The following is a 22,057-nucleotide window of genomic DNA, read 5'->3' on the forward strand; positions in this document are numbered from 1 at the left end:
AGTCTGTTCTTGGACTGAATGGCGTCTTTATGCACTTATGTAATGACTGGACAGCTTGAACAGCACAGACTAGGAAAAAAAAGAATGGGTTGTGGTGGAAGTTGGGTCACAGGCTGACACCAGTTCAGCTAAGGATGACCTTGTGCGCAGGTGAGGTCTATATGGCTCTGAAGGCACACACTACCTTATCTGTGAACTTTGCACAGCACAGTGGAAGGAGTTTATGGAAAAGAGAAGGAACAGAAAAAAATAGACAATGAATGAGAAAATGAATGAGTGTATGCATGAGAGAGAAAGAAAGAGAGGAAAGTGAAAGAATAACAGTTGCATGTGAAAGTATTGTCTGCACTAAGGGTGATCTTCAAAAGGGAAGCCAATGGTTTGGGTGGTTATATGAACTTATGTTGAGTTTGTTCATCATTAGTGATGTTTGCTCTGAAGGCGGTCCAGTAATGGGTATTAAAAGGTTGTTTGAAAGATCCTGGAGCAGAAGGAAAGTGTCTATATGCTGGGTTGAACTCACACAATGGACACAGTGACTGAGGCTCACATTCACCCAAACACCTTCGTGAAAACATGCCACCACATCCTAGAGACAGAAGACACGTAAACACTGAACATGGCCTAAGCTGCTAGCAGTGGGTTTGTCACCTTGGAGAAAATATCTTTGTAATTCTTTTAAGTAAAAATATTAAGACCAAATAAATAAATAAAAAACAGCTAGAAAATCAAATAATGAGGATCCACCAAAAGAAATTAATATATGATAAAAGACTGAGCAAAATGGGAAATGGTCACAATGCTTGCGTGATTGACTATGATTAGTGAGGTCGTCTAGTTTAATATATATATATATTTAAAGTTTTTATATTTTAGCAATGGTGCTGTAATCAGAGTTTTTGAATGCATTCCCTTTAGCACCTCAGTTACACTACCATTCTACCAAGTTTGGGGTCTGTATGATCTTTTTTTTTAAATATTATTTATTTTAATATTAAAGGGGACATATCATGCCAAATGCACTTTTTTAGCCCTTAAATGCATTTTGTTGTATATTTGGAGTGTTTAGAAGTACAGAAAATATGAAATTATTCTCTTCAGGTGCTTCGTTGATATCTTTATATTCTGTTTTGGTCATATTTTTCAACCTGTTCCGATTTTTCTGTTATCTATGACGTTTTTTGAACTATTACGTCACAGTATTTGCAGCGGAACTGCCAAATAAGGACATTGACTTCCAGCCCAACACTTCGAGCAATCCGCCATTTTTATTTCTCGCTGCAATTTTGTAGTCCAAGCTAAAGGATGCAGAAGTTACGAGAGGGTAAGTTAAAATGTTCGGTTGTTGGATGTAGTAACCCACACGCTTCATTACACCGTCTAATGTAGATGAACTGCCGCACTTGTGACAGGGCGCATGTTTAACTGAAAGAACGAGCAGAGAGAGAGACCCGGTCGCGCGCGCGCTCACTCTCTCTCTTCAGAGCCAGGCGAAAGTGTAAACAAGACATCATCGTCTCCAAACTAGACGCTGTCTTGCTCTCTCTCCCTCGCACATATTAATCAAAATAAATTAACACAGTGGTAAAAGGTCGGAAGACCAAAGTTTCATGTGCAAATACAGTACACACCATTGCGATACATCCATATGAAGACGTTGTTCTACAGGTTCGTCGTCTTCATTTTCATCTTGCTCCTGCTCCGACTCTGGCTCTGGCTCGAACATGTAAGGCTGGCTGGACAAGTCTTCCGTTGTTGACATTTTGTTAATAACGTGTGAATAAAAAGTTTCTGTGCCGCTAGATAATCGTATCTCTGCCATCAAACTACAAAAATGGCCGAACGGGGTGGAGTTGAACCGAGTGTGGGCGGGGTATGAAGTGTCTCAATTGAAGGGAGTCAATTGTATTTAAAGAGACCGCACCAAAACGAGTTGCTCTCAGACGCACATCAGAAAAGGGGCCTGTGGAGCTATAATAATGAGGAAATCAGACCCAAGCATTGCAGTTCCGTTTTATATAGACTACAAATGTATGATTTATATGTAAAAAGGAACAATTTAAAAGCATGATATGTCTCCTTTAAGGAAACATTGAATTGATCAATATTGACAGTAAAAAACATTTATAATGTTATCAAATATTTATATTTCAAATAAATGCTGTTCTAGACCTTTGTTTTCATCAAAGAATCCTGAAGCAAAATGTATCAGTTTCCACAAAAACATTAAGCAGCACAACTGTTTTCAATATTGATAATAATAAGAAATGTTTCTTGAGCAGCAAATCAGTATTAGAATGATTTCTAAAGGATCATGTGACTCTTAAAAACTGGAGTAATGCGTTCAAGTCATGTCGTAATTACAACAATTTGAAATTACAAACAATTTGAACTTGTAAAAAGCGTTCACGTCCTCGTAGAGGTCGTAATTACAGCATGTAAGATAGGAATTGTCTGAGAGCTCCTACTTTGTACCATGTGACCGCTGTACCACCTGACTACTGCAGTTTAATTTAGCCGTTGATAGTTGTGCCATAGAAACCCAGAATTCCCAGTCAGGACGTGAACGGCTCCGAATAGAATGTCACGTGTTGTCATCTTGAATGCAGCACAATGGCTGCTGAAAATACATCTTTGACGTCACAGGAATAAATTACATTTTAAAATGTAAAAATATTTCAATTTAATTAGGATCAATTTTGATCAAATAAATGTAGCCCTGCTGACATTGAAACATAAAAAGATATCGCCCCGACCCCTACATTTGAATAGTGCAGGAGATCATTTTGGCCATTGAATTACTGTTTTAGCACTGTGCACATGTCAAGTTAAATACATGTTTTAAAAACGCATCCCAAGACCTCATGCATTCTGGTCCATTATGTTAGATGTTTATGTTTCTTATATAAATGGCCCCCAGAGAAACGCATCTGATGGGTGTGAAGACAACCTGAAACAGCTTAATTACACAGGGCTTTTGGTCTGATTAGATGACAGTGTTTTTTTGCACATCCCTAAAAAGATATCACAACAATACCGGATTTCTTTTGAAGGTGTCTGTGTGTGTGGTCATCTTTGACTAATGATCTGTAGTCACACACTCACAGACCCACTTCCTGAGATATTTGAAAATGTATCATTTAAAAGTGTGTAAGATATAACACTGAGATCTGTGAAGATTTTCTAGTAGATGTATCTCAGAAGAAGTGTCTCTAAAGTCTGGGTTTAGAATGAGCACTACACTCTTAAAAATAAAGGTTCCAAAAGGGGGGCTCGCAGCAATGGCAGAAGGAGAACCACATTGGGCTCCCCAACGATCCCAGAGAAAAGTTCTAAAAAGAACCTCTTTTTCTTAGTGTGAAGAACATTTTAATATTTAAAAAAATATTTAAAAAAATAAAAAATGTCACTATAAAATAACTTTTGTGCAATGGAAAGGTTCCATGGATGTTAAAGGTTCTTAATGGAAGCATAAATGCCAATAAAGCACCTTTATTGTTAAAGCTGTATGGCCATTGTTATGATAATATACAGTGATTTACTACCTGCCTTTTAAATGCTGCACAGTCAGCCTAAATGCATTTACATGGGAATCAGAACTGCAGAAAACAACTTATCATGCATTTTTGCATTTGTTGAATGCTGTCCTGTCATCAGAACTTATTAGAATCGTGTAATCACTTCCCTCTTGCTTATGTCATGATATAATGATTAAAATGTTAAAACTCCAGAGCTATAACCATCCTTCGTTTACTGTAAATGACAAATCCTGAAAAACGGACAGATAATATTTCAGCAATGAAAATGATAAATAAAGAAAGCAGTATTTAAGAGGAGACTACATTTCCCAAAATAACATCACTGTCTCTCCATCAATGATAATAGGGGCTACTATTTGTGGGCGGGACCCTGTCTCATGCTCAGCAGGGGGCATCCGGGATTTGCGGTACACCACTAAGTAGAAGTTGTCAAATCAAATGATCACACTTTAAGCTATCATCCATCCTGCAGGAAAGAGTTTCTATACTGTAGTTCTCTATCTTAGTGACAGCTGCTTGGCTACTATATAGACATGCCCTTTAGTGACCCTCTTGAAAAACAAGATCTCTGACGGCATAATAAGATCCTTCCTTGCCATGTTGCTTGTAAATACAGTCTGCCTCTCAACGGAGCGTCCCAGACAGCGGAAAATAGGAGATCTGAAACAGGAACAGAGTTACACAAGATACACGCACACATCCATCTTGTAGCTCAAATAAAAAGATCCCAATTACCAGACACACTTTGAAGAGCACAGGCTCTTCAGCAGAAAAACAAATAAGACATCCAGAATCATGGCAGTCATTTATGCAGTATGCCTTCATGCTCAGCCAATCTTGCGTTTGCAGAGCATATTAATTCAGTAATTCAGTTCCATTTTAACAGACCACAGCATTTGCTGTGCGTCATGCTGAAATCAATAGAATATTCAATATAAATGCAATAAAATATTTATAATATAAGCTTTATGAAGCTAAATAAAATAATGTTAATATAATGTTAACAGTGGAATAACGCTAACTATTAACCACTTTTTGGCAAAATGATGTGAGGCTTACAATACCTTTCAAAAGTTTGGGGTCAGTAAGATTTTTTTTTTTTTTTTTTTTTTGAAAGAAATTAACACTTTTATTCAGCACTGATGCATTCGATTGCATTAACAGTGACAATAAAGACATTATAACTTTACAAAACATTACTATTTCAAATAAATGCTGTTCTTTATATTAATTACACAATCCTGAAAACAGTTCCACAACAGGTGTCAACATGTATAAGTAATGTTTCTTGAGCAGCAAATCAGCATATTAGAATGATTTCTGAAGGATCACGTGGCACTGAAGACTGGAGTAATGATGCTGAAATAGTTTTTCCATCACAGGAATAAATTATATTTTAAAATATATTAAAACAGTTACTGTTTTTATTTATTAATAAAAATAAATAATGTGCAGCCTTGGTGAGAAAAAGTGACTTCTTACTGACCCCAAACTACAAAACAGTAGTGTGTATGTTAGACTATTTTAGCAGTTCAGCTACAGAACACTTTTCAGGTAAATTAATTACTATTAATAGTTAAATGTGGTTTCCCTCATTTGAATTAGATTTCACAATCATCAAATTTGTAATAATTCTCGATGGTCACCACCTGATGACCATTTTATAATTTGCAGTGATTATTAAAATCTTGATCACTTGATTTTCTGTAAAAAGCCACACTTCAGTTACGCAGTAAAAATATAGGAGAATATTTCTGAAAACAAAATGTACACCTGCTATTGTGCTTAGGATGCATATGCTGGAATTATAACATAAAACATGCATCCACCACTGAAATGTCATATAGCTCTTTACATTTGGGGGGAGGGGGCAGGAGTGAGCTCTTTTCTTTAATTAAAACTGAGATGTGTCTATAAAAACTGTGCCTGTCTGTGGCATCAACAGTGTCATATATACCTGGCTTTCGGCCACAGATGCCTGAAGCAGTAAACAAATGAAGACATTCTTTAGCTTTTGCTCTGAAATGACACACGATACAACAACAACAAAAAAACTGCAAATTGAATGGCCTGAGTATCCTGCATCCAGAGGATGACCCCACATTCCCAACATCACAGACCTCCACCGTCTCTCACAGAAGTGAGATCCTAAATCATAAACCTGTGGGCGTTATCAAATGAGATCATCTCTCATATCTGCTGGTCTGTGGAGAGCAACAATAAATCATCCGTAACAGAAAAGCTCAGTACTGAGGCAAAAACATCTTTTATATACAGATCTGTGAGAACAAATGTGTGCACACACGCACATCACAAACACAGGTGTGCTTTAACACGTGCCTGCTTTCAGACCCGTAATTACACAAACTATATGATAGCTTGCCTGTGCTCTCCATATCGCCTTCTCATCTCTCTCCACCTTTTCTTACTACACAAATATAAATCAATAAATATATGGCAGTTGTTTTAAGTTCTTGAACCCTTTGGCTTTGGTCAGAAAGCATGTGTTTCTTTGTTTCTTTATTTATTAAAGCTCTCAAAAGATTTGGCTCAACAATTCTAATTAGCAACAATTACAGTGATATAATCCAATTTTTTCCCAAACGTTTGCTAGCAATTTCCTTTCTCTGCACTCTAAAGAGGGCCTCTCATATATCGGATATGCAAAGGTCTTGTATTACAGACACTCTTGATTAAAGGTTATAGGGTTACAGAGATGCAGAATGGGGCGCTATGACACAAAGCGTGCTAGTGATGTCAGCTCTGGTTCAACCTGAGTGTCCCATCATCCTCCGGGATGCTTTTTGGCAGGAAGTTGTACACGCGCAAGCAGTGTAAGTTCAAGCAGAGTTTATATGAGAGAATAAAACTCCCAGCATGCACGTCTCACATCCCACCTTTCTCTACACGCTGGCGAACGTCATTCACAAATACACAGGGAAACGTCATTTTATATGAGTTATCAGAGGCTAAATCACTGGCAATAACACAATAATAGCATCTAATATGTATTAGAACTCTACAATCTAATCCTAGCAATGAACAAACCGCAAGAAAAAACACACACCCTTCATTCAGGCCACAGTGATCCTGTCCTTATGTGCACCACAAGACTGTTACAGACTCCCGCAACACAGAATTTCATGCATTAATATTTTCTCTGAGGTGTGAGTGTCAGTTTTGTGTGTGTCAGATTTGAAAAGGCCAAGCGTACTAAGCATGCTAAGAAAACACCAAGAAAGTGGTCACAGTCAAGAACTATATTTCAATATTTCAAAGTCCAAGTTGTTAGTCAGCAGTGCAAAGAGCAGTGAACTGGTTTTAACCAGGGTTTAACTCTGAAATTATAATTTTGTGAAATGTATTTTTTACGTATTATGTGAAATATGACAGAATATTGAATGAGGGAAAGAAAAAACAGAGGGTGGTCTTGACTGAAGTCATCAGAGAAAGAATGCCATTTCAAATTTTGAGTAGAGAATTTGAAATGTTCTGGCCATTTCAATTTCTGTTGCCCAAAACAATAATTTGTTATTGTTGGATGTTAACTTTTCAATTTTTGCTGTCTAAATAATCAAATTTAAATTTAGATTATTCAAATCTAAATAATACATGGTTAAATGTTTAAAATGTTGTGGTAGATGCCTTTAGTAGAAATAAAGCCCCACTATTAGGTTATGTTGTCATATATTTTTCTAAAACAATAGCAATGAAATTTAAGTTGTTTACCTAAGGTATGTAGGGGATTCTGGAGCCTATCAGTGTCTTGGCCAAAGGCAGGGAAACACTGGATGGATGGCCGATCCATTGGAGCAACCGGAGGAAACCCACTGCAACATGGGAAGAATATGCAAACTTCACACAGAAAAGCCTCCTGGCTCAGTTGAAACTCAAACCTGGGAACTTTCCTTAAAAAATAAACAGAGTCTGATAAATACTTAATGAAGTAAACAGTAAGTATTTCTGCCTGGCGGTCTCCCCTTTATCTTTACTCTTATCACATCAGGCACAAGAATGAAGAAACACTTTACTGTTGCATTTACTTATAATCCTATAGTAATTAGTAACTCAAAATCTTCTTAATGACTTTTAGCAATTATTTAGTGAACATCTTAACACAACTTGAAATTTTGCCAGATAAGGTAGCCTATCAATTAACTTGTCCTCTGTTCTATAGACAAGCTGTAGGCAAAACTCGCATGGCAATTGAGAGCTTTACAACACAACACCATTCTGTTCAATTCCACATGGTGGTATAATTATTCGATTGAGAGGTTTTAACGAAGAGCGAGTTAAATCACTAGCACGAAGAGGCTCCGTCTTGTCGGGAGGTCACTGGGTTTTTTAACGTGGCAGGCTTGGCATAAATGGCCATCAATACAGGCACCAGGTCTATTCAACAGGATCTATCTTTAGCTTTACCACACGTCTAATTGGACAGAATAATATCTAAATGGCACCAAAGTGACCGCTGATTGGTCAGCGCTGGTTGTGGAGGCAGTGAGCACTGTAAATAGGGCTGAATAGAGAGGAAGGGAGGGAAAATGGGAGATTGTGTTAGTCAGACCGGCACCAGAGGGCCACAGAGAATGAGCACAGACACACAATGTTTATACTGTAAATTACACATGGGCAAAAGAGAGAGAGAGCGAGAGTGAGAAAGAAAGCGGGAGAGAGAGTGTTGCGGATGCTCTCAGGGGAAAGTGGTCCCCCGTGCTGTGTTATTATTTAGCCATTGCGGTTTTTCTTCCTGCTGAATGTTTCTCTTCTAGCGGTCCATAAAATCACAGAACCCCAAAAGCTCTTCTTTGTGTCTACGGGGGTGATTATATTCATAAACCTTAAAACCAAAAAACCCCAAACTCTTTTCACTCTCTCTCTCTGATGCCTTTTCCAGTTATAGCACATCTCTCTAACACCGTTACTGCCTATAGTCCTTCATCACTAACATTGAGTCAACATCATCAAAAGCATCATCATGTACGCGCACAGGCAAAATCTGATTCTCAGAGAACACACCAGGCCTGTAACTTTGTGAAAATACACACACATACATCATTATACAAACTGACAGACCTTGACACGGTAGTCACATCCAAGCAAAATACTAATTTCCAGAAGAACTCGAAGTTTCTTTGAGAAATGAAACAATAATTAGGGTATGCAGATCTGCACTATATATAAGCCCGAGTCCTGTAATATCTGCAGCTAAATCCAGTGCTATAGAGTCTTTCAACAAGCAAAAGTAAAAGACAAAGAAAGAGCGAGCTAAAGAGAGAAAGAGAACAGTGTTGTAACTGAGGCAGTTTGTGGACTGATGATGACAGGTTGTGGCTTAAGCATTACAGGAATTCATGTTTTTTGTCTCTGGGACAGTAGGTTGTCTGAATGTGTGTATATGTATGCATGGTCATGCCCAAACACGCATACATGTATTTGTTTGCATGCATGTATCTGTATGACACTAAATAACAGGCTGAGGACTGTTACCACACTGCCAGACAGTCCTCCTTTAAACAGTGGTATAATCCGTTGAATGGAGGCTGCATCAACATCTACCAAAGGAGACAATGTAAGACTATAAGGAAGTGGCAAAGAAAAAGACAATTGTATGCATTTAATGAAGGGGTTCTCAACTCTGGCCCTTTGATAAGGGTTGGAGCAAAACTCTGCTGGAAAGTGGACCTTAGGGCCAGAGTTGAGAACCTCTGGTTTAATGTTTTATCACGCAAGCAAAATTTGAGGACTGAAACTAAATTTAGTATAAAATAAGTTAAAGGACTACACTTATGCAAATGAATAGAACAGAAAATGGATCATAAACTAAAATATCAATTTCATTATTTTAATATAACATTTATTGTACTGTCTTTTATTATTTTTTAAAGGTGATATATGAAATACAGTTCATAAAGGAATGTTTTTTTGTGTGCAAAAAGTAATTTGCCAAACGTGTGTGTGTGTGTGTGTGTGTGTGTGTGTGTGTGTGTGTGTGTGTGTGTGTGTGTGTGTGTGTGTGTGTGTGTGTGTGTGTGTGTGTGTGTGTGTGTGTGTGTGTGTGTGTGTGTGTAATGTGAGAAACCCCTGATGTAGAATGACAAATCATGTTATCAGATCAGATACTTCAATGAAACATTGCCATTCTTAGAAAAAGTTTCCTTTGTAGTATGGCTGAAGAATATGGTGACAAAAATGCAAGTGGGGAAAAAAACCCTAAAAAGAGACTGTCATTCACATTTACCTTATTTATTTGCTTAACATGATGGGACCTAAAAATAGAAATCAGGTTCTAAAAGTAAATGAAGAGGGCCAATAAAAATGCAGTAGAAGTATAACTGCAGGACTATCAGTAGATCAAAACCAGCTCAGGATTGAGTAACACGTCACTGACACAGCAGCACTGGCAGCTCATGACTTACAGGAATGTTGAGACAGAGAAACATTTTGTACACTGACTCCATTACGTCTTTATGACATAATTTCCTCCTGCCCCCTCTTTTGGCAATGAGTGAGTGTGTGAGCTGCTTAAGAGGGGTGTGGTGCAGGATGAAAGGAGTACAGGTATACTGGACACATGCTCTTGACTCTGTAGTTCTCATCCTCAACAGAACAAATGATGAAAAGACATCGATGTGTAAACATCTCAGTGATTTGCAAACTATGTATGAATGCAAGAGCAGTGGAAAGAGAGAAAAATGAATCCAATCCATTTCAAATGTCTTAAAGGGGTGATGAACTGAGAAATCAAATTTTCCTTGAGCTTTTGACATATAAGAGGCCATCATACAATAAGAATATCCTGTAAGTTTCAGAACTGAAAACTTCCTTGTTAGTCCAATAAAAGCTGTTATTGACACCAGTAATATGTAAAACTGTTATCCAATCATAGCAGTGAGTGTTTACTTCCAAGTCTTCAATGCGGCATGCCCATAAAAACCGAGCTTTCAGGAGCTAGGCTCAAAACCAGGGTAAAAAAATAGCCTATTACTTATTAATTTATGTTTTTGAATGTAAAAACCAAGTGAACGTCATAAGTTGACCTCAGACAACAATATAAAAAAATTGCAAAAAGCCAGTTCATGACCCCTTTAATCCCATTACGCTCTGCCACAATGACTTCTTGACTTGACTTGACTTCTTTCTACTATGTTTATCCCATAAAAAGTCAAAGATAATTGACTAGTGTAAATACAAATTATTTACCCTTTATTTTATGGATATGACAGTTAAAACATATATGCCAGGTTTCACAGACAAGGCTTAAGCTAGTACCAGACTAAAATGCTTGTTTGAGCTGTTTTTGTTATGATGATGAGGAAGGAGAACCCAGGCGCAGACAAAGTACACCAAACACACGATTTATTGAAGGCAAAAAGGGGAAAATAAAGCCCACAATGGGGTAAAACAAGACAAGACTGAGGATAACTAACTAGACTATAAACTTGACAGAAGACTAGACACTAACTAACAGCAAATACACGAACAGGATCTTCACAGGACTCGTAACTAAGACAGGATACTCACAGGAACTATTTAGCAATGACTCACATGTAACAATAGCACAGGCAAGATTCACAGAGTGTAACATCACAGCAGGATTCACAATGAACCGACACAGGACAGAAAACATGAGGGGATGAAATAGGGAGAAACTAATCAGGAACAGGTGACACAGGTAAAGCAATGATCTAATCAGGAACACAGGTGAAAGCAACAATCTAATGATAACAAGATGAGATAACAAGGGGGCGGGGTACGGTGACAAGACAACGCAAGCACACAGCCAAAACAAATGGCCATGTGCTTACACATAAAACATGGGCCTGTCATGATCCTGCCTCAAGACCAGGGAAAATCAGAGACAAGAAGGCAGAATCATGACAGTTTTAACTGAAAGCAACTTGCACTGGTATATTTTAAAATATGTCACTGCCAATGTTTTGTCTCAAGATGCACACCAGTCATGTTTTTTTGTTTTTTTTCTAAGGCATGTTTATTACAGCTACTTAAATGTCCTAATTTAACAAAGGTCTACTCCTGGTTTAATCTAAGCCCTGTCTCTGAAACAGGTCTGAAACACTGTCTCTATAACATAAAGCTGATATACATGAAAATTAATGAATGACCAGCAAGAGATTGTGTAGAGACATGTATCTTTATGAGTATAAGACATTGCCAAAATTAAATTTGTGGCAATTTATCAACACTCAAAGATATAATCTCACTCTCCAGAGTTCTGTGGTTATATGGAAAAATAATCATGTTCTGCACTGAAATTTCCCCAGCTGGATCTTTGTGTTAATGACAAAAATCTGTTCACAATACAACAAGTCTCATAATATAAACTAGCTCTAAGCTCTTTTGAGAGAACCTGTCAACTAGAAATCTCAATCTATCTGTCCATCTGTCTAGCTAGCTATCCACTTATCTGTCTGTCTGTCTATCCCTCTGTTTGTCTATCAATTCATCTATCATATGTCTGTCTGTCTAGCTATCCATATGCCTGTCTGTCTGTCTGTCTGTCTATCTATAGCTATCCGTTTGTCTGTCTGTCTGGCTATCTATCAATCGTATGTCTGTCTGTCTAGCTATCCTTATCAATCCCTCTGTCTGCCTAGATATTCATATGCCTCTCTGTCTGTCTATCTATATCTATCTACCCTTATCAATCTGTCTGTCTGTCTGTCTAGCTATTTGTATGCCTGTCTTTCTGTCTGTCTGTCTCTCTAGGGGCTTATCTACAGTACTTGATAAATGATACGTCATAGATGTGAATGCATGCATCAACATGTAAACACACACAGTATGCACTAAAACAAACAACATTAATATCTGAGCTTTAAGGGCATGTCTACAAAATTGTATATACAAATGTATGAGTTCATAAAAGCACACTAATGGCTGAGATTGGATGTATGTGCATGTGTATGTTTGCACTAAATCTGGAGAGAACCAGGCCTAGGACAGATATCCGCAGCAGTGTACTGAAGCACAGTGACTGATTCGACTCTCAACATCTGGCAGCTATCAAAGCTACAGGACCAAGTGTGTGTGTGATCAGCAGTTTGTTGTGGAGGTGTTTGAGGGTCTGCAGAGAGCACTATGAACTCCAAGTGTGTGAGTTTACTGGCATTTGGATATGGCTGATAGCATCTCACTAAGATAACTGCAGCAAAACACAGCCCAACACTAATGTTCATTAATGAAGGTGTGTGTGTGATCCAAAGAGCTCCGTGCATGATTGTGAGTGTGTGTACTTGTGTACGTGTGATTAATCAAAGACTATACGTTCCAAAGAGTGCTTTCCTTACATCAGATTGTGACTAAATGGTTCAATCAACAAAACTATTAGCACTAAGGCTGTTTGAGGTGAGAGACACAAACACAACGAATACAGATTAACACAACAGGGTGTGTGTTGGTGGGTTTTTATGCATCTCAGTAGTCATGCTAAGCTCATGTTTGTGTGCATCCTAAAGTATGATATCCAGCCAGAATGAGTCGACACTGGAGGTTAAGGTGTGTCCTCCTCTTTCTCTATCCTCATCCCACCACACATACAAACACATACACACACAGACACACACACACACAAACGCACACACACTCATATACTCACTAACTGCCTCCATACCTGAAACCAGTCAATACCAGTGCTCTGAAAGGAGCGTTTACCCCTTCAGAACTGTTAAACTCAACCGTACCTGAAATATATGTGTTTGCTGGAGAGGGTGGACAGCCGGTCCAAAGGCACATTTAGTACTCTTCTAAAACATCTATACTACCTCTTTCACACTCCAACAGTCAGCATGACCTGGCATTTAAGTGTTTTAAGACAAAATTGGGCCAGGATGGATTTTACTGCATACTCTGACTCTTAACTGGGTATTAAGACTTAGCTGGGAATTAAATCTCTGACAGGATTTAGTCTAGAATCAGTTCCTTAACTCCCATTAGGTGAGAAATTATGTAATGTCTTGAAAAATATTCAGTTGAGCGGACAACTGGGTGGCTCAAGATCCTCTGAATCACTAACTATTGCACACAATAGCCAAACCAATATTACCACAACTTGTCCATAAGATTGACTTGTCTATCATTACCACACTTGTAATAAGATGTACAAAAACCCAAATATGAAGAGCCACAGTACTTTTACATCTCTATTTAAAAATATACATTAGCAGACGAGTTTATCCAAAGCAACTTACAAAACAGGAACAAAAGCAATTTGTCAGAGAGCCAACAATATCCGTAATGAACAATGCCATGTTTATTTGACAACTAGATTAGAAAGCAAGCTAAAGAAGAGGATAAATGCAGAAAAGAAATAGAAGGATTTTTTCAGTACAGAAGAGAAAAATGTTGAAACACGGTCAAACACACAGGGTCAAGAGCACAAGGGAGTCACAGGGAAGGTCTTGGCTACGGTACAGATCAAGTGTCATTGATGCTGTAACTAAGTCTTAAAACACCAGAACCCCAGGGCAGAACAGGTATCAAGCAGACATGGTGTCGAGAAAAAAGAGAGAAAGGATAAAGGTTTTAACTAACTAAACATAACTCTCAAACAAGATATGTAGAGAGCTACAGTGAGATCAAGCTGTTGGTAAGGGGTGGTGTTTAAGAAGTGCAAATAATTGCTTGATGATCCAAACAAGTCATATGATCCATACACCTCTTCCTGTCATCCCCCTTTGTTTGGAGATGCTAGTCACCCATAGAGTTTAAAGCCTAAAGCCCAGTTTTATAGGCTAAACATAGCAACAGCATTAATGCAGGAGTGTGTGTGTGTGTGTGTGTGTGTGTGTGTGTGTGTGTGTGTGTGTGTGTGTGTGTGTGTGTGTGTGTGTGTGTGTGTGTGTGTGTGTGTGTGTGTGTGTGTGTGTGTGTGTGTGTCAATCATATGTCTATGTATCAAGGAATTTCTAGAGCGAGTGGATGATGGAGCAGACACACACACAGATATTTACTACACAAACAGATATTACGTTTTTTTTTATATCATAAAACATGGCAAGTTAGATATATCAAGACTGAGACAAAAAACAAAACAAAATAGATAATCAGAGTGAGATAAAGAGAGCTTACAGAATATTATGAGGTCTCGAGACAGTCCTAAGTTTCAGTGTTAACACTTTTTTAATCACTGTGTTGGCTCGACAAAGATTATTTTGAAAGTTTTAAAAAATTATTTTTTTAAATATATTTTATAATATTAAATGTTTATATTAAATGCATTTCATCATAGTTAATAAACTAACCTTTGTGGACCAGGGTGGTAGAATCCAGAATCCATTACCTGTGTTGAATTTGAGTAGCATCAGTAAATTCAACATCCTGTGGGGTGTGACCAATTAGATTTAAATACATCTGAACTGAAAAGGAACCAGTTCTTCAATTCTGAAGTTTACACAACTCTGATTTTTTTTTTTTTTTTTTTGAAAGAATTCTCTTATCCACACCAAGGCTGCATTTATTTGATCACAAATAAAAACAGAAAGATTGTGAAATATTATTACAATTTATAGCCGTTTTCTACTTGCACATATTTTAAAATGTAATTTATTCCTGTGATGGCAAAGCTGAATTTTCAGCATCGTTACTCCTTTAGAAATCCTTTTAATATGCTGATTTGGTACTCAAGAAGCATTTCCTATTATCAATGTTGAAAAGTTGTGCTGCTTAATATTTTTGTGAAAACTGTAATACAAATGTCTCTCAGTATTCTTTGACGAATAGAACTTTAAAAGAACCTGAATTTATTTGAAAAATAATTTCTTTCTGAAACAGTATGTCTTTCTTAATGACCAGTCACTACTTGTGACCTTGATCAACACATTATGACCTTTCAACCCTACAACCCAGAGTTTGTCTCAGGCAAAGCCTGTGTGTGTTGATCGCATTTCCATGTGGTATGTCAGCACTGTTTTTTGGGTTTTTTTGCTCTCTTGAATATTTATGCCCTTCAGAAGGGGACAAAGGGACAGAACCTAAAACAGCTGAACAGCCCGCCACAGGCACACACACATTACAAATAAAGAAAGACAAAAAAAAAAAAAATGAACACAGGAAAATACACAAAGCAGCTAGACATTCTGTGGTCAGGCTGGAGTTATTTGTCTCTAGTCAGGCTTTGAAATATTTCATGTGTCATTTTATGAACAGTTCTTCAGAGATTAAGTAAACAGCGTGGACAGGGAATGTTGCTGTTTCTCTCTCTCCATTTCCTTTTGTTTGATTAGACAAACATAAAAACAGTGGGGTATGTAAACATGCGCTACACTCAACCAGAGGATGAGTTTACAAGACTCGAGAGGTGGGAAATGATGCTGATCAACTCTTTTCTGTAGGGATGAAGAGAGAGAGAGAGTGGGGGAGAGAACACACACATTGTCTCAGACATTGCTGAAAAGAAATGACACCTACAGATAGTCTGTATGGACTGTGGTGACCTGTGTGAAACCACTTTCTGAGTGAGATACATGAGGTTTCTCACACAGAACCTCTGCAGAACTTGTGACTCAGTGTGAAAGCCCCTCTGAACCACATGTGAAACAATGAGACTGTCCAGGTTTTTTTCTACTGGAAACAGATTAAAAACACAACAATATCAGCTTGCAAATATCAGCTATGACCCACTATGCACTGTGCACTTATACACTATTTACTTATGCACTATGTACTCATCCATGTTTGTGTATGAATTTTATAAGGTTATTTTGTCATTCAACATCGGAGTCTGATGCCCCTCTCTCTCCTCTACGTAATTAAAGTTGAGACACACTACTCGCACTTTTTATATTTAAAAATGTCATAGAATGGTGCACAAGTACACAAGTTGGGACGTACCTTGACACTTGGTAAGGAGTGTTGAGTAGCAGTTTTCCATGAGTAAGAATAGGACAGGATCTCTGTTCAATAAGTGACATGTTAACTCACCAAGTCCAACAATAACAAACATTGTTACTAGGGATGTGATTATTGATAAAATACAGATATTACAATTCAATACTAATGAATTGTTCTTTTTGTAGGCTTTTTCCACATTTGTAAGCTGCTTTGGATAAAAGTGTCTGCTAAATGAATAAATGTAAATGCAGCATGTTGAGAGGACAGAGAATTGCAGAGCTGAATCCCCAAAGCAATAAAAGATTGATGAGGTCATTAGAAAGAGAGGGTGAGAGAAAGAGAAAAACCAAGTCATAATTCCATATATCCATCATATAAAATGGACATTCCCTAAAATAACATACCTAGCTCCACAGAGAGTTATTTTCAGTATGTCCTTGGTGGCTAACACCCTGGACAAGCCTAACTGAAAAAGACCACCATCAGAGCTCTGTTGCATTCTGTTTTCCCAAAACATTCCAAGCAATGAAAAAAAAGAGAAGAGGAAAGAAAAGAATAATCAGAAGTACTGTGGTTTGTGTCAGCAAGGATGACCAGAACCTAAAACATCTTGTAAGAATAATAGTCGTAAACTAAAAAAAGGGAATGAAAAAGTGTTGGAATGGCTTTTGTTAGAACACTGTAAATTCCATACCCGGTTCTGAGCCACGGTGGTGAGATGCTATTCCCCTCTCTGTCGTCCTGGGGGTCTGACATGCACTTACACACACGAGAGACTGTAGGGAAAAGCAGAATCCAGATTGTACACGGCTATGTGGTTGTGGTCAGTATATGCTTGGACAGGATAATTCATAATTCCTTCACCTCTCTTTCTCCTTCTATCTTTATCTGTTTCTTGTTTTCACACACACACACTGGCACGCTCCAGAGTACATACACACACCAGCCTCAAACCAAAGGCAAACTGTGAAACACCAGCACCCGCAAAAACTTTCAGAGCAGGAAAAATCTGCATAACAGATTTCAACAGCTTTAATACTGAGTGAATAAACAAGATATGCTACATTTTGTCTTTTTTAATTTCTTGCTTACACCTCCCCTCCCCCTCCCCATTTTATTCTCCCTTGCTCTTCCCTTTAGAGACACAGAGGGGGAAAAAATAGGGAAAAAAAGAGCTGAAACAATGGTGAAGCGGTCCAAAACCTCCCTGGCTTAAAACAATACCATCAATCAAAGTAAGCAGAGAGAACAAACACACAAATTTATTAAGAGGAGCTCTCATGCGCTTGAGCGCTTCAACTCCTTACGGTCAGACACACACACAGGAAGTAGCTAATTACTTTATCTGCACATGCAGCAGGGAGAGAGCAGACGCATGACTTCTCACAACAGAGGAGATTAACATGAAGAACTGTGTTCAGTGTTCACCCAAGGCTCTGTTGATATCAGATCTTAGCCCAGGGCTCATCTTCATCTCAGCTCAAGGCAATGAGTGTCTCCAGCCTAGAGAAGAGAGAGACTTGCATGCATATATTAACCTAAATGGGCCTGCAGTGAGTTTAGCCCCGTCTGGCTGTGCTCCATGGCTGAGTATATGGCAACTTCATGTGCTTAGAATTACACAAAATAAGAGTAATAATACTATACAGATCAATATGAATAGTTGGCAGACATGCTCAGATAATGTCATATCTTTCAGTCTATTATTGAAATATATTGCAGATTTCTACCTGCCTACAAACATGCAGCTTTTTTAACTAGGCTACAGCTATCCTGTTGTGACAAAAAAAAAAAAAAAAAAAAAAATCAAACAAAAACACTGGAGTTTTATCAATTTGAGACTATTAAAATAAATAAAAAATAAATAATATTAAATAATAATAAAACTAATAATATTAATATGATTGTTTATTTATTTATTGCATTTTAATAAACAGATTTTTGGTCATTTAAGTTTTAAAAGTCAACTTTTGTACATTTTGTAAACATCTGTTCCAGTATGGTTTCCATAAAAACTGTAAACTGGACAGTGTCCCAACAAGGCAATAAACCAGTAAGAGAAATCCTCAGATCCTCAGATGTCTGTTATTGGCAGTTTACCATGGTGCATACTGATAAGAAGGACAATGCAAGGGCCAGAATCAACTTTAGTCAACAGTTCATCACCTTTATCATCAAGTAATCATCACGTCTGCCAGAGTCTACTTAAATAAACAAAAACTGGAGAGAAAGAGAGAGAATATATATACACAGTATATGTATGTATATGAATTATATTTAACTAAATAAAAATGAAATACTAAATTATGAATTAGATAAGAATAATCATGTGAACATTAAATTGTTTAAATATATTTATATAAATATTAATTATTTTTATTTTTCATTACTTTTTAATTAGTCTTTCAACAGCGACTTCAAAAAATTTGCCCACCCTGCAAGGTAAATGCTCTTCTACAGGATCACATACTAAAGGTATTCATCATACAGCCCACCTGGGTGGTTCTAGAAATTTGATTGTATCAAAATGCAAAAGTATTTCAACATCTGGTATGTTCCACTCACATACATATACAGTCTTTTCAAAGCAAAACTGCTGAAGTGATTTATCTTGATGATCTTTTCTCATTATTCGCTTTATTTTTTATGCCAAACAACTGTTAGTGTGTGGGTGGGTGCTAGTGTGTGTGTGTGTATGTGTTTTCAATTAACAACAACAAAAAAATTACTCCAAAAATCAACGAACACAGTATCGCCACTGTGAAGACCCAGAGGTTTCGGAGGTGAACTGAAAACATCTATGGTTAAGTGTTATAAAGAGCCCACAACTTCAAACTCCAGATATCAGAGCAAGAGCATAAAATCCCTGACCGCCTTGTTCTGCCTTTCCTCATAAATGAGAGTGAACCATGTAAGAGTACTGGGATGCAGTCCTTAACAGCATTCAGCATTCCCCTGCTCAAATTGAGCATGGCTTCTCTCTCTCCCCGCTTCCCTCTATCCATGCTGAGTGAAGCATGAGCAGGCATCCCGCTGCCCCCCTGCTGTGTACAGAGCACAGGGAACGGAGTACTCCAAACATCCACAACCCACGTGCTTCAGTTAGGATCCTGTTCAGATTATTAGTCCATAGTCCAAAACCCCTGAAATCCCAGAGGCTAAGTGCACAAAGCTACACGCAACCAGGGGCAGAATGTGGTCAGAAACGGGGCTGGCTAGGTTCGTTAAAAGCGATTATGTGTGAGGGGGCTCTGACACCTCTGTGTGCCTAAGAGGGGACCCTCTGGATGTATAGGATAGGAGGTGGGTTACGGTACAGTTTGATTTCTGAAAGTGAGGAGGCTTACCCACAGAGAAAGAAATGCTCTGTGCCTGCCAGGCACAAAAAAAGCTCAGGCTTAAAGAGCTACATGGCTTTGAAATATTCTCTTGAAATAAGTCTCAGTCCTCACAAATGCGAAATCCGAGCTCTCGCGGCAAAACTTCTGGATCTGAAGGCAACAGTTGGAAACGGCTATGTTGGCGCCATATGTGAAACTGTGTGCAGTTCATGTCAAGATTGACAACTTATCTTTTAATGACAAGTTCTCAAGCTATCGTCCAAATTATCCTAAACTCACATCTTAGCTTGACCATTTACAATTACTCTATTGAGGTATGCTATGCAAAAGGCCCTATCTGAAATACAATAAATGATTCTCAGAAATCCCTATATGCAATAAAGGCTTCACTTTAAAGGGGGTTTCATGTCTGATCTGGTTGTATAAATCTACATTGAACTGATTTCTCAGGAAAGTATGATAATATGAAACTGTTCTCTGGAAAAGTGAGAGAAAAGACACTGGAAATTACCTTTGTGTCCACTGATGGTCATAAACGTTATTATGAAAAAAAAGAAAAGGTTGTAATTGTGTCTGTGCCGTTGTTCATCCGGAGCACATGGCTGTCTTGTTTGTCCGACCATGTGTTTCGGCGTGTGGTGTTTGTGTTCGTTTGCCATGTTCTTCGGCACGTGTGGTTCTGTTGTGTTTGCCCGTCAGTTGTCGTCTGTTTTGATTCTGTTTTGGATTCTAAGTTTTTTCTGTTGTGCTTTTCTTTCGCTGTGTCTAGAGCTCCCGTTTGTTTTATCCAGTTAATTACTCTTTCCTGTCTCAACATTTTTCACGTGGCATAGTTAATAGTTTGTTTTTTCCCATTTATTTATTTTCCGTTTTATTTCATTTTATCTCCCGTGGCTCGCCTTCAGATCAGTTTTGTCTTGCCTTTTCCTTTTTTTTCCTCTGCAGTGTCCCCATCTCCCTGGCTGCTGGACTATGCTTATCATCCTGCCATCTCCGGCTTCTCCGCTGCTATCTCCTTTCCCCTTCTCCCCGCCTCACCTGCCACCACTGCCCATTGCTTCCTCTGTCTCATTCACCGTCATCCTAACCTCCCACTTGCTGGTTGGGCGTTAAGGCCCCGTATACTTCAAGCGAAATCGAAGAACGAACTGATGTGACGCAATTTCGAACAAGTTTGAAACAGCTTGCCAAAGCAAAACTATAGGAAAAGTTTGCTACGGCTGGTAAACACCTTGTACTACCATTGGTCCGTGGTGATTACGTAATAGGTAGGTGTGCGGTGAGGCTCCGCCTTGAATTTTTTTCTGGTTTATTTCTTCTGTTCAGACCGTAGAGTTTAAACGTTCGCGAGTGAAAGCATGAGCCGCTTTATAATAGAAAATTAAGTTGTATTTCTGATGAAATGAGACACTGTTCATGCAAGTTCATGCAAACATATCCACGTTGCTACGATCAGATGCTTTTTTTTAAATGCTTGCTGTTTTCTCAATTTTATAGAGTGTTTATTTTATTGAGAGGAAAGCGTGCAGCACATATTTACATATTCATCTAAACTTCGCTCTCAGCAGTGTGGGTGGCATCTGATGTTCGCTAACAGTAGTATATCACTGCTCATGTATTTCAAACTTCATTTTACTATCAGCAAAGAATGAAAAAGTACTTCGCCGTGAGTATATTGCGGCCCTTTACCATTCCATGGACTTTGTATGCTACCTGCGGCCATCATTGACTGTGGACCTTATCCAGTCTAGACCTTGCTTCTGTTTGTTACCCCTTGGACTCCTGTTTTCCCAATAAACTGTGCATTACCCAAATTGAATCCTCTTCTTTCTGAACCCCGAAAAATTCACACATACAGTGACTTGAATAGACGTCCTCTATGATTAGTGTTTTTAATTTCTCCCCCTGCTGTGACTTAAAAAAAGACTTTTTATGAAATTATGTTTATTTCCAATTTTTATGATATAATACCATTTAAAAGTTATTCTTTTTTTATTATTATTTTATTCAGCAAGGATGCATTAAATTGATCACAGCTGATAGTGAAGACAGATTTCTATTTCAAATTAATGCTTTCTATTCATTTCCCAAAAAAATATTAAGCATTACTATTAACATTAATAATATGAAGAAATGTTTCTTGAGCAGCAAATCGTCATATTAGAATGATTTCCATCACAGGAATAAATTACATTTTAAAATAGAAAAAATAGAAAACGGTTATTTTAAATTGCAAAAATATTTCACAATAAAGCCTTACAGCCTCCAAATTTGGGTACACTCATGAATGTATTCAAGGTTTCAGGAAAATATGTCACAACATTT

At 37.9% G+C, this 22,057-nt stretch overlaps 1 long non-coding RNA gene across 1 annotated transcript; it reads right to left on the bottom strand.

Annotated features, from left to right (window-relative positions):
• Positions 1 to 2,321: 2,321 nt before the first annotated feature.
• LOC311080495 lies at positions 2,322 to 8,796 on the bottom strand. Its single transcript, XR_014605614.1, has 3 exons — positions 8,616 to 8,796; positions 7,269 to 7,447; positions 2,322 to 4,199 (listed from the first exon to the last, which is right to left on the bottom strand). It is a non-coding gene; the product is annotated as an uncharacterized lncRNA (long non-coding RNA).
• Between the last annotated feature and the right edge of the window lie 13,261 nt (positions 8,797 to 22,057).

Source organism: Abramis brama (genome assembly GCF_963993115.1).
Source record: "Abramis brama genome assembly, chromosome: 3".
NCBI lineage: Eukaryota > Metazoa > Chordata > Actinopteri > Cypriniformes > Leuciscidae > Abramis > Abramis brama.